We start from the raw sequence: 15078 nt of genomic DNA on the forward strand, positions 1-15078 counted from the left end.
GACTTTTACCAAGGCCTATGCCTTTTTATTGGCACTTTATCATTGACTTTTATAGTCGCTCATAATTTATGTCAAACTTTTTATAGACACTTTAATTAGCTCAATGCTGTGTTTTTGGCCCACCCAGCCAGGTCATGGCCAGGTATATTTTGCTTGTGCTCTCATTCAACTGAGGAGTGTAGGTGTGACAACACCTATACGAAACAGTTCTGTATTGAATGATGATGTAAATAATAAATTCACTACATTAAAATATATATATATATATATATATATATATATATATATATATATATATATATTCTTAGACCACTTGGCATCTGACGTCATTGCCCGGCAGTATGCGCGCGCATTATGGCAATTTCAATTGTTCTTTGCCCTGCAGTGTGCGTACGCATCGTAGTCTGCTAAGGACACGTGCATTTTAAATCGCCCGCCACATTTCATATAGACCTTTTTCCCTCTATCCCACAATGCACTATTCCAGGGGGGTATGACGTAGTTCATCAACCTCATAGATCGTGTGCATCCGATGGTCTTTGCCAGGCCTTTGCAATTATTTTGTCTTAATATGGGCATACTGATTCCATATATGCGGATTATCGTAAAGGCCATCGATGTTACTAATTATGCAATAATTGAATACACAAGTGATGCAGTTACGGAGCGATGCAGAACATCTGTGTAAGAGATTTTGTGTTCGTTTTATTTTCAACTCCGAAAAAAAAGTGAAACGGATGCCGGTAAAATATCACTGCGTGTCCCGTCATCAGTTTTTCACCATTAGGTCTATAAAATGTATGCAAAGTTAGGTTTCAATAACAGGAAACTTTTTTGGGTGAATACACCATGTCCATAAGGCATAGAAATGTTGTTTTTTGCCCCCGAAAGGTATTAGTGACGGTGGCGCCATTATCATCATTATCGGGGATTCCTTTTTTTGTGATGAAGGCACCAGTCGAAATGTCCGTATTCCAGAATGTGATGAACATAACTCTGTACTCCCCGGGGAGATGATGTATTTTGCGACACTCATACCCCCCTGGAATAGTGCATGATGGGAAAGAGGGAAAAAGGTCTATAGTACAGGAAAGCCATTGAACAGTGTAGCGGCTCGTTCGAGCATATCGATAGACGAGTCCCTCGCCTTTGTTGATAAACAGTGATGTCAAGTAGTTTTGTATACTGGTCCCGTTAGTTTTGTTCTATTGTTCTATTTTTGTACTCTTTGGTTTACATACGTCTTTATCGTATAGCCTACGTGGTTTCAATCTTTCAATCTGTTATATGTGGTGTGATCAAGTAAAATCATTTTGAAGTTGGGCATATTCAATTTACAGGTTTCTACATCATGCATAAGGCTACATTTTTGCAGAACTCCATTGAAATAGAACATTTAGTTTCAAAGATATGAACAGTTGAAGTGTTTCCAAAACAAAAGACAGCAAAAGAAAGTATTTCATTTGGCTGTATCTGAAAATCAATATTTCCGACTTCCGACTGATCTTGCTTGATTATTTTACATATGTGAACCCATCTTCGGAATATAATAATGTTAGTAGTGTACTATAACTATAAGATGATCTATATGATTATTAAATAAATTATGTACTGACTTATTTTGAGCTCCATCCTTTGACAAATCAGGAGATAAGTCCAACTCCTTTCCACTGTATGTCCAAGATGTGAAAGACATTATGCACACTTGTGTATCAAAGGGAAACCATTTAACATATACGGCACAACGACTGGTAAAAATCGCTAGGTAGAACCAATACACCGTCCCATCGTTATGAATTTCTACCTTGGAGTCAGGCAGGTACTGGGCGAAAGCTGGGCTGAAATATACGGAAGCCGGGGAGAAAAAAATTATTCAGAGAATTAAAGATAAGAGTTTTTGTTTTTGAGTATCTGTAAACTGTAACAGAAAGCATTTTTAATGTCACTTTTGTTTTAAAAGTCAGATTAAACAGGGCTATGGCATAATATTTCACGCAACAAAATCATTACTGTCTTGACTACCAGGAGCATTTTTATTGGTTACTTTTAGTGCTCCAGCTCAAAAGTTTATTTTATTGTTCACTTTAAAGCGAACATCTGTAACAGACTGTAACCTGCTACATGTAGATCGCGTCATAAAGCTTACAGGCAGGTCCATTTTTAATCTGGTTCTCAAATTCTTTCAATACAATAATTACGTCATATTTTCTACATAAACTACAAACTGTTGATGTTTAAAATTGTTTGCCACTTATGAAATTAGATTTAAAAAATAAATATTTTCTTTTAAATTAGTAAAAAGCCAGCTATACCTGTCAAACAATGTGATATCTGGCACCCAAATGCTTTCTGCAGGAAGATATATTATATTGGTGCCGTCAAAATCTGTGGTGTTCCATGTCAGAAATTCATCTTTCCAAACCTATGAAGACATGAAGAAATAGAATAATTGTACGCGCAGAAATAAATCTAGTAAAAATGCTTGTCTAGAAGGTATAATAAATGTGTAATCTTTTTATTTGTAGCATTTCGAGATGATCACCGTAGACAATTTAGTAAATACAAACTTACTGTTTTCACTTCTGATGCAAGTGTAAATTGTTGGTTTTTGATGTCCTGAAAAGTAAAAAAAAAATAGCGATCTTTTAAAATGCGAGCACAGTTTATAACTTTGGCAATAATATTATTTCAATGAATCAAAATCTACTTGGACGTCGTTCTTTGTGAAAAAATTGAATTGCGACATCTGTTGACGAGTGTTTTTAGGGGGAAGTGTTAGCTTTCGTTCGATATAAAAAATTCTGATTGGATGAAGGAACACTTGATGTTTTGGCAAAACCAACTTCAGATGTTTATTTTCCACTAGATCTCACACAGCTCTTAAAATGCTATGCACTCAACCGTGTAGTATAACGCACAGAGTGCTCATTCTCGCCGTGCTGGAAATTTATGTGTACTCGGATGTATCGAGGTGGAAACTGTGCGTAGATGCATTTATAAGAGAAACGTTTTGGAGTCAAAACTTTTCATATGATATAATTCATTATCATGTGATGCGATCAAGCAAATTCAGTCGGAACTCAGGAATATTGATTTTGAGATATAAACGAATCCAATTTCCTATACCTTAATGGCTGCCAAAGTTGGTTCCCCGTCGGCTCAATCGTACCTAAAATGTGACATAATGCGGCATTGGAGGGTATTTTAAACTGCATTCTATCACCCGTTTTACATGTAGCCAAAAGAATGATGACAGCTTACAACACAAAATAATCTAACATCGATTTTTAAGCGGCTTTTTGGTGTTGCGGGGACCCAAAGATGGCCGACCAAATCCTGACCATGATTTGGCTCGTTGGATTCGTCTATAGCCGTACCATACAACGGAAATATTTCCTTTTGTTTCCTGTTGTTTTGGAAACTCTTTAATTGCTCATATCTTTAGAACCCCACCAAATCCAGATTTGTAAATGCTTTTTACTATCCTATAAGAAACTGAAAATTTAATATTTCCGAGTTTCGATTGATTTTGCTTGATCTTATCACATAGGTTTATTCAATAATGACAGATTATTGCCATCTTTTAGCTTACCATTTCAACTAGATTAACAAACAGAGGTCTAAATGTCACATTGGTTCGAGTCTGAGTTCGGTATACTGGTCTGATTTTTACACCATAATCCTGCAGTAAATGGTTCCTCAGAGCACGATGTGGTGAACATTTGCAACCTATAAATAAGTACAAATATTATTATTATTGTCATACTATAACATGTTAACTAAAAACACACCTGCTTATAAACGAGTCCATCTATTTATTTACAAATTCAATTAGTAGTAATAGCACGTCTATGGAGAATTTAAATCATCACGAGATCTGGACGACCAATCACAAGCGTCGATCCAGTTTCTGGATCGCGCTGAACAATATCATCCATCATGATCATATAATTGCTGACAACGTTAAATCAGTCAACGCCAACCGCAAATGTTAGAAATCAGAGTTTATAAGCTAAAGTATGGCAAAGTGGACTATACGGAGAAGCCTACAGTTAGATTGAATTGAATTTGCGCAATAAAATAATTGTAATGAAAAAAGAAAGAAAAAAACAACAACAAAAAAAACAAGAGAAAACGTAAAAAAATATTACAATTACAAAACTGGATTGACATCAAAGAAATTAACAACATATTAAAAAACCTACCTAAATCCAACTGTATTATTCAATACACTATACTATTTGTAATCACAGAGCAGTCCAAAACATTATCATCTTCTCCACGGAACATCAGCAGGCATATATATTATAGCATTCATTTTTGAATGGTCACTTTAACATACTTAAAAAGCAAAGTACAAAGCAAAGTAATAAGTTATGTCATGTATACTTACATTGTATGAGAACGAAAATAATACTACTCCAGATAAAACACCAACGTCTAGAAATACAGTATGTGTCCATGTTTGCTACTATTCATGCTGAGTACAGAAACAAACCAAGGATAAACATACAATGATGCCTTTAATATTAAGAGCGTGCTCATTATTGCATTTCTTCATTATTGATGATTATGTCTGGTGATTATGTGTTTATAGCCTTAATTGACCAATATTTAAATAACGTGTCAAATGGGACATGGTAACGAATAAAAGTGCAAGAATAAGCAACCATAGGCGGACTGGCTATATAGACGAATTCATTTTGATGCATTCCTATACCTCAATGGCAGCCATAGCTGGGTCTCCCCTTAGGTCTATCCCAGCTAAAATGATGTGGCCTTGGCGGGGATATTAAACTGCATGATGAAAGTTTACAACACAATGCAATACAATACAATTCCACATCGATTTTTAAGCGGATTTAATCCACCCAAATGGGCAGTAACAACACCAGTTTGGTGCAGACGGGACCCAGTAATGGCCGACTGAATTCTGACCATCACTTGGCTCGTTGGATTCGTCTATAGGAAGCGATGGGAAATTTTGCGATGGGCAGTGACGTCCAGGGTGGTATAGAAATAAAGTGAAATAGAAGAAAGGTTTACTGGTTAAGTTTGTTAAATTATTTTTGAAAGTTTATGGTATGAATCTTCTAACAGTAATCAATTTTGAATTTTAATTCCTCTTAAAAATCAAAGATGTCATTAAACCTTTTGACTAGGATGTATAACATAATTATTACGCTACCCGTCAAGAAATGTTGATCAAATCACAGTATTAGTGTGTTATGTGTACCCGATATCAGTATTACGATTGACCGATTCAGAATAGATATCACCACCTAGAGGGCATACTTACAGTGGACCCACTAGGACTGGACTGATGTTAAATCCCGTTACCATGCACGTTCCACGTAAAAATCGCAAACTCCCTAATGTCTTGCAATGCCCTATAATGTAAGCATTATCATGTTACTAACCATTGAATAATGTTCTTAAAAGGAACACAAGTGCAACAACAACCCAGGTATCATAGGTAATGGGGACGGGGTCAATCAATCAATGAATCAATCAATGAATCAATCAATGAATCAATCAATCAATCAATCAATCAATCAATCAATCAATCAATCAATCAATCAATCAATCAATCAATCAATCAATCAGTCAAAATGACCAACAAAAATACAATACCGGTATTATAAGCATACGATGAAAGAGGTGCAACTGTGAATGTTGCATCCCCTGCATAATTAAATTACCCAACGTCGCTGGGCAAGAAAACGTGATGGGCAGGTAAATGGGTAGGTAAATTTTCAATGTTTTTCATTTGGCAAAACATGGAATAGAATAATAATTGTCAAATCTGAAGGTATTTGCAGGGGACCAACAACTGCGTAAATGTTCAAAGATGTTTTTTGTTACTGCGGAAAGAGTATGTCCATCGTAAAATCCGTTTATCTGTACTGCAACAATAGTTTAGTTGGATAAATGTGTTTGTTGTCCCCTGTAAAATACAAATAGATTTTAAGTTATTGGCTCGAAATAAAGGGGAGTAACTACTGTTTGGGAAGTGTTTATATCTAGGATATTGTATTCATAAAAAGATGTCTAGAATGGCTTAGATGCGGACTATGACAAAGTATTCTGACAGCCACTGGGATAAATGGGAGAACGAGGAGTGCCGGACAATTTGGACTTTTGGGCTTCTTAAACCTAAAACTTTCACTTACCTCTAACACATATAAATCTCGATTTTAATTTTTAAAGATATATAGAACTTCTGACATGTACAACAACAATGGTGATCATTGATTCTGAACTTCAGATCGCAATGCTATTTTATACATCGAGGGTTCAGAACCAGAAAACCGTAACTCACTATGACCAGCTCTCACAAAATGAGCATAAAGTTGGCTCCTTGCTTTTTTCTTCAAAAATTAATATTTCCTCCACGATGTCTGTTGTTTTCTCATTTTGCTTATGCTCATTTTGTGGGAGCAGGTGATTGTGAGTTGAGGCTTTCTGGCTCTCAAACCTCGACATACAATAAAATTTCATATGGCAGCTTTTGTATGCAGAGACGTTTTTAATTATCACTCTCACTGTTAAGCGTATTTTTTATGTGAGGAATAAACCAAGGTCTAAAAGCTTTTTTTGTAGCATAATAAATGGGTCGTAAGATGTGCTCTGAACTGGACTTAATTTAAGATATAGACAAAATTAATCTCATACTCATGGATTTGCTTTTAATAACACGACCCTGATCAAATTTGAACAAAAGAGGTTTTTGCCCATGTATAATGTCATCTTTTGTTTAAAGAAATTTTGCCTGGATGAACTCTAAAATCAAATAACTTACACTTAATTCACTCAGAACGCTATTCACTCACTGGCTATTGTTATACAAGGTCATTTGATTTGGCACTGCATCGATCGGAGTTGAAATGACCGAAATTGTGAGCTACATCTCTTCCCTTTAAAATTAAATTTCTCGGCCAAATAAAAAGCAATACGTAATGTACATTCTTTCAGTAAATATCAGAAGAAAACCACAATGCTTGATATTATATTTGTTATTTTAAATCCTGATGTTAAACTTAGGTGTGAAATTTAGTCGTTTAATGTACGATTTTCGATTTTGATAAGACTAAACTTCGCCCTTGAGATTGTTTTGGGGTAAATTTTGTAGCTTTTCAAAGTAACATAATTTGCAAATGAAAGATATTTCCTAACTTACTTTAGCACATCATATCATAGTTTTGTAAGAATGTTGGTCTTGATTGCACAGATAGGCAGATATACCAGAGTATAAACTCCGGACATACCTGCCTGTGCGGGGACATGAACCCCAGACCTCTCGCTTGTCGCTCTAACCACTACAGACTGTCCTTGATAAGGGGCTGTGCAATAATTAATCGCTTGTCCCCCTCTCGGCCCGCCATAAAATATTTGCTCCCCTTCTTGCACATGCCAAATTTTTGGGATGTCAATTTGCAAACCTTAAATGGTCTAGATATATGTGATGCGATCAAGCAAAATCAGTCGGAACTCGGAAATATTAAATTTGCAGTTTCTTACAGGATAGTAAAAAGCATTTACAAAGCTGAATTGCAGAAAACCCCATTGAACTTGAACAACCAGTTCCAAAGATATAAGCAATTAAAGGGTTTCAAAAACAAGAGGAAATATAGCAATTAAAGGGTTTCCAAAACAAGAGGAAATATTTCCTTTGTTTGGCTACATCTCAAAATCAATATTTCCGAGTTCCGACTGATTTTCCTTGATCGCATCACATATGTTGCGAGCGAAGTGAGTAGGAAAATTTGCATATTAAAGCGTTTCCTTACTGTTTTCCTAATCCTTTTCAGAGCGTTTTATTTAAAAAGGCGCCCTATGAATGTGCGCCAAAAATCGCTTGCCCCCCCCCCTCGGCTGGCCCAAATTTGCCTGGCCCCTTTCGGCTCGCCAAAATTGTCTTGCCCCCCCCCCCCTCCCCGGGCTAATTATTGCACAGACCCTACTCAAGTCGGGTACTTATGGATATGAGCAGTCAGGGTAAACAGTACAAACAACACACTACATACCAGTGTACGAGATCAATTAATGATGCTTACCCGAAAGCCTAATATAATCAAACAAGCATGGGAAGAGGCTTACTATACGCATCAATAAACTGGAACACGGAAACATTAAAACATTACAAGCTAGCGCACGATCAAATTAATGATGCGTAATCATTATTCTTATTATCAATATACAGGGTAAAGAAGAATTAACGCATTTGCATTTTAGTTGGTTTCTTTTAATGCTATGAGCTCAAGAGTCATTCTCGATTAACTTTATTGTTCACTTTAACACAAAATACGTTCATTTTCAGTTACAGTCTTTATATCTACCAGACCCAAAAGTACCTTAATTTACATTAATGACAATTTTAATTGACATTGTCATTTCACATTAAACATGGCATGAAGCAAAAGTGCAAGTAGGCAACAAGATCTAAAGATACACACATTGCGGTTCAAATATGTCTTATTGCGTATCTACCGCATCGTTGTTGTTGTTTTTTGGGGTTTTTTTTGGGGGGGGTTATAAGGAAAGCGAAAAACGGAAGGCACAGAAAAGTAAAGGGAAAGGAGAAAAAGATCATGTCAAGGACAAAACTAAGGAAGAAGAAACCAAGGAAGTTGGAATGCCAAATATCAAATTCAGTGTATGTGGTAGTCGGCTTAAATTTATATTAAAGCTCACGTTGCTCCTGTAATGATCGACATGTTTTAGTAAACAGCACATTTTATTTACTGTCCACGGAACTCCATCTTGCATGTATATATAAAGTGAAATTATGATAAATGTGGCGCTATTACCTTACAAAAGTGGCCGCTAATTCAACCTATAATATTTTGCAGTAAACCTTTGACGTGCGCGTAGTACCGTCTGGTTGCAAAGTCTGAGCTAACTACGCATACGGAAGCAAAGTTCATTCATAAATTTCCACTCGGCAACAGTAGACAACGCAGTGCAGCGGCAACGCAGTAAATACGTGATGTACGCTTAAAATACGCTCTCGTCAAAGGTTTACTGCAAAATATTATAGTCCTTTGAGAAGGACAACAATTCAGGCGTACCTGACGGCATTATCCTTGTCGTGTACGTAAGTTATACACGTCTCTAATCATACTGCAGTTACTGTCCGTTTTCCTATACACAATACACAGTGCTCTCACCATTGACGCGCGACCTTTACAAATAGTGTATGTTAGAAGTATATTGCATTTGCCTAGTTAACATCACTGTGTGAAAAATAACCGGCCAATATTTAAACTATTCTCCAAACTTCTAGCAAATATATTTCTCTAACATGACCTAAAATTACAGCTAGGTTAAATGTTCAGAAATAGTCGCACTTTCGTAGAATATGAGTGAGGGCAAAGCATAGCTAGCTCATAGCTAGCCAACTCCCCGTGTTAATTGAATGGAGATTTGACCGAAAATATTGAGCTATATTGGTAACGGACCGCTCCGTTCTGAAGGATGCCACAAAAAAACGGTACAAGCTACATTTAAACTATTCTATGAAATTCTAGAAAATATAGTTTTGTAACATGTCCTAAATTTTTAGCTAATTTAGGTGTTTGGAAATAGTCGCACTTTTGTGTTTTAGGAAGGATATGTAAACGACAGATAACACCAAAAATATGAAGAAATTATTTCCAAACCGTGTTAAGTCAACAATCATTATGTTGCTCATTTTCAAGAATGCTGGTTAACAAAAAGCAGGCCATTGTCTCAGGTCGTGAACAAAGGTCCACATACCATTGTTTACTTGCGTTTCCTTTATAATCAGTTACCCAACTGAAGCTGTATTATAGCACCTCATAGCGATATCGCACATATAAAACAGACACATGTGCACAACCAGAGAAGATCCGATTTAATCAGTTGAGCTGTTTCAATGAGTGTTATCTTGGTTTAATAGCTTTTAATGGGGTTTAAGTCCTGCAAAGGTCGAGATGAATTCTACTGTAGACATGACTGCATCATGTATAGACGAATCCAATTTCACGCATTCCTACACCTCAATGGCAGCCATAGCTGAAATGTGAAATGATGCTGCCTAGGCGGGAATTATATATGAACTGCATTTCATCACCCGTGTTACATATAGACAAAAGAATGATGGAAGTTTACAACACAATATAATATAACATCCATTTTTATGCGGCCTTAATCCACCCAAATGGGCAGTCACAACACCAGTTTGGTGCGCCGGGGACGCCGGGGACCCCTGCAGTAATGGCAGAATGATCATCACTTGGCTCGTTGGATTCGTCTATAGGACAGATCCGAATTTCCTGCTGCCTGCCTCGGCAAAGAGACCAAGAGACCAGCCCAGCCTAAATAGGAACGGGGGCCGATATCTTTCTAGAATATATGATTCTCTTCTAGAAATACCATCACAAAGGACAAAAAAAGACATCGTCAACAACATCTAGAAACACTGGAGAATCATCAGTCAGTCCACCAACAGCATTACACCGGTGATGACGAAGAATGGTTTCTCTGAAATATTCGGTTCCAAAAGGGAGTGTTGTTGACTAGTTTTAAAATATTCCCAACACGTATAAATCTGTTCATTCAAGACGCTTATAATTTTGTCCAGCAACACTTCCATATCTTTTCCTGTAGCTCCTTTCCTGCAACCTTGCCAAAACCAAATCAATCCAATTGGAGACCATTCATTTTGTGGATTAAAATCTTCTTCATCTCTTTGATCAAACGCATCTTTACTATTTGTTTTAAAAGCACTGGAATAAAAAAAAAAAGTGTAGTGATTTATAGTGCGCTACGCACAGGCACAACGCCTAGACGTTGATCCACAAGCCTCAGCACACTTTACAGGTTGTCGCTGACCACTACGGTCCACATCATTCCATAAACCATTTAACAACAATTCAGGGACTTTGCTGCAACACGAGCGCACACCCTAGATATTCCACAAATAACCTTCGCAACCAGGATCAGCTCCCCGAGTTTCGTACGGGTTACAACGAGACAATTAATAGTAAGTTCCTTGTCCAGGGAATTTCAATACGACCATGATGTCACTACAAGTGATACCTTCCGTCCCATTGATTAGCCTGATCTTACCTATTTCGTGCAAATGGTATTATTATCTTGTTCATAAATTTTTATAAGACTATGCCATAGTCGATATTCGATAAAATGTTATTAATCTTAGTGAACGCATTCGGTCGAACTCGAAATAGCAAACAGAGGGAGTACGGCGATGAAAAGATAAGTTCTGAAAATCTATCAATTGTACACAAACTAATACAAATTGGTGTTTAATGTAAAATGTAAACTATACTCCGTAGAAGTGACGTAGTTAATCGGATTAACTACCATAGCAATAGATGAATACAATTTTGAATTTACCGCCCTGCACTACAACGTTCACGCGGTACCGATACATTGAACCACACCACTCCATGCCATACATACATTCTCCCAGCCACATTTCCCTAATATGAAATTAAAAAAAAGTAAAATTAAGTTTGGCAGAGGCGGGGTTCGAACTCACCGCGCGCCGCTATCATAGATACTCTATGAGCCTAGCGCCTTAGACCGCTCGGCCACTACTCTTGTATCCATTTTGAAAATTATTTGAACATATAATCGGAACTTCAACATAGGCCTACCACGTGACAAGCAAAGGCAGAAAACGTACCATATTTTGGAATTTTATTTGCTTAAATACATTAATGTGTATTAATAGCGCTCAATTGTTGTTAACTGCGTGTTCTACATACAAAAATCCGACAAATAAATGGGCCTCTACATGGACAATACATTATATCGATTTTGACTCGCAGGGCACGTGCTCGTATTATACATCAGTATAATAGTGGAGCCTACCATTTTTCTTGTATACACGTTCGATGTTTTTATCTTATATATGAAAATCCACATTAGACCTCAAATTTTTTTTAGGAAATAAAAGATTAGATTACCATAAAAACTTTGGCGGGGTCTAATGTAATTTTTGTAAAATTATACAAGGCGCAAAAAGATTCCAACAAGCGAAACAAAGAGACAATACAGTTTCTTCAATGAAGCGTTATTTAAAGCAATTTTTACTTCAGTTTTTACTTCTCTGTACTTTTCATAACTTTCATTTTATTTGTCAGTTCTTTTGTTTCAGTTTTCTTTTGTTCCTTTTGTTTTAAATTAAAGCCAAACGCATAAATTAGCCATTCACCAGTGGTGTCACCACTCTCAAACCAGATGTCTCGTCTGTGGAGTTTTGAATAGGCCAGTTTGTGACTTTTAAAGTCTTATCAAATGCTTGTAACTTTGCTTCTTGAAGTCACATTGGATTCAATGTGGTGTCATAATGTGCAGGATTAGATAAAAACAAATTTACCCCAATATTGTTCAGTTTGGGAATTGTGATTATTTTTCCAAGTGTAAGGATACTTTATTGGCGCAGTATATATGATGTGTAGTAAATACTAAAAGTATTCATATATTCACTGAACAGTTTCATCTGTAGGATTGGTTTGGTTATCAAAGTAAATTTAGGTAAACAAATCCAGTAAACTACTCACGTCTTTAGCTTTCGCCATCTCGGATGATGGCTTTCTCAAAAGTGACTTGGTTCACTGCTTCTCCCGCGGAAAGCGGCTGTAGCCTCATTCCCAGAGTGTGATGGTACAAGCAGTGAGTCATATACGTGATCTAGAGTGTATGAGCCTATGTCCCGGTTCATGGTGGACGAAACGGGGAATATTAAATTCACGTATGAGGAGGAGAAGGATTGTAGCATACCGTTCCTTGACACATTAGTGGTCCGTAAACAAGATGGCAGCATAAAGCTTCTCATATACAGAAAGAAAACCCACACGGATCAATATTTGAACTTTGACTCACAACATCCCCTACATCAGAAACTCGGGGTCATTCGTACACTGTTTGACAGAATGGATAGCATAGTGACAGAGGAGGAAGATAAAAGGAAGAAGAAAAGAAGATCAGAACCGCGCTTCAAAACTGTGGCTATCCAAGGTGGGCAATGGACCGTGTTAAGCAGCAAATGTCAACAAGTAAGATCAAGAGTAACAGTTCAAAGAAGAGCACCGATGATAACCCGTCTAAGGGTATGGTAGTTTTACCGTACGTTGCAGGCCTCTCAGAGAAGCTTAAGCGCATCTTTTGGAAGCACAAAATCGCAACAGCCATGAAACCTCATAACACTATTAAGAGCTTATTAGTGCACCCTAAAGACAAGAGAGAAACCAACCAGATGTGCGAGGTGGTCTATAACATTGACTGCAAGGGTTGTGAAAAAATCATACATAGGTGAAACAGGAGAGCGTTTGGCACACGGTTAAAAGAGCACCAGAAAGATGCAGAGAAAGCGGAAAACAAGAAGTACACCCGCGCAAGACGGAAAGAATCTACCACAGAATTCAACAAGTCAGCAATCACGGACCATGTAGCTGCCGACAACCATGTTATAGATTGGGAGGGAGCTACAATACTTGACAAGGAAGCGAATCAGTTCAAAAGAAAAGTCAGGGAGGCCATATGGATCAGGAGAAAGGGGGCCGCCACCATGAACCGGGACATAGGCTCATACACTCTAGATCACGTATATGACTCACTGCTTGTACCATCACACTCTGGGAATGAGGCTACAGCCGCTTTCCGCGGGAGAAGCAGTGAACCAAGTCACTTTTGAGAAAGCCATCATCCGAGATGGCGAAAGCTAAAGACGTGAGTAGTTTACTGGATTTGTTTACCTAAATTTACTTTGATATTCATATATTCTTTTATACATAGGATGCTTCAATTTTGACACAAAAAATATTTCATTGAAAACCCTCTCACTCGGCTATTTAAAAAAGGTAGCCACGCTTCCCTAGAATGTGCAATAAATTAGCATTAAAAGTTTTCTTATTTTAGCATCATTCCAGAAACACTTGGCGTTTGGCGAAAAGAGGAGTAGCATTGAACCATAGATCTGATCACTCGCACCTGTAAGATAAGTATCTTTAAAAAGAGTGGTATTGTATTCAATCTATGTTTGCTGACATACACAGGTGATTAGTGCAATCTGCTTGTAGTGCAGGGCGGTCTATTCAAAACATTGTATTCGTCTATTGCTGTGGTAGTTAATCCGATTATGACGTCACTTCTACGGCGTATAGCCAGAGTATGCACAATAGGCAAGTGGACTACGGAGAAGTCTAGTTCGTGAATACGACAGGATATTGGATGAAGGTTCAACTTACAATTTACCGAATTCTGCATCTATCAGATATTTGATTACTTTTGGTCAGTGTGTGTGTATTTGCAAAATTAATTTTAGAAGTAATGTTATAATCGAATTGATTATAGGGATCTTTTTCACGATAACTGGTAGTCTATTGTCATTGACTGTAGCAAAATATTACACTTCCACTTGGTTTAATTATCTTTACTGACACGAAAATATAACTATTGTAAAGACATAAAGTAAATCATCAAAAATATCTGTAGGCAATGTTATTCTTGTCATTGTGTACATTTGTTGATTATTTCCGTTTGTCGAGAAAGAATATCTCTGCTTTATAACAATGTGTGTAATTCAATTATTTGAAAGACCTTTCAATAATAACAATAAGGTATAATTTCATTTGTTTGTCATATCCATTGAAGATCAATTAAATTTTAACGCATATCAAATCAAATATCAATTATCCAATATCAATACATGGCCCGCCAGTTGTGAAGAATAATTGATTCTTACATAATAAACCAAATTGTTCTTTCAAAACCATCATAAAACCACTCAGTTTATCGGTCAAATCTCAGACGTTTGTTGCTAGCAACTGGAGTATTATTATTTACCTCCTCTAAAAACACATGACATGAGAGTTTAGCTGATTTCAACAGATGCACGTTCCTAAAAATATATGCTGACTTCTGGAGAAAAATATACTTTTGGTTGCTCGTCTTTCTTCTAGTTGTAATTCGTATTTATTACGTTCACCATTTTTAAGACAGAATATATCTTGACGAACCATAACGGACAGACGAAACGTCCATAAATAGAACACCTCAAAACATTTTGCTCGTCATTTTTATTAC

Source organism: Amphiura filiformis, chromosome 1 (assembly GCF_039555335.1).
Source record: "Amphiura filiformis chromosome 1, Afil_fr2py, whole genome shotgun sequence".
Taxonomy (NCBI): Eukaryota; Metazoa; Echinodermata; class Ophiuroidea; order Amphilepidida; family Amphiuridae; genus Amphiura; species Amphiura filiformis.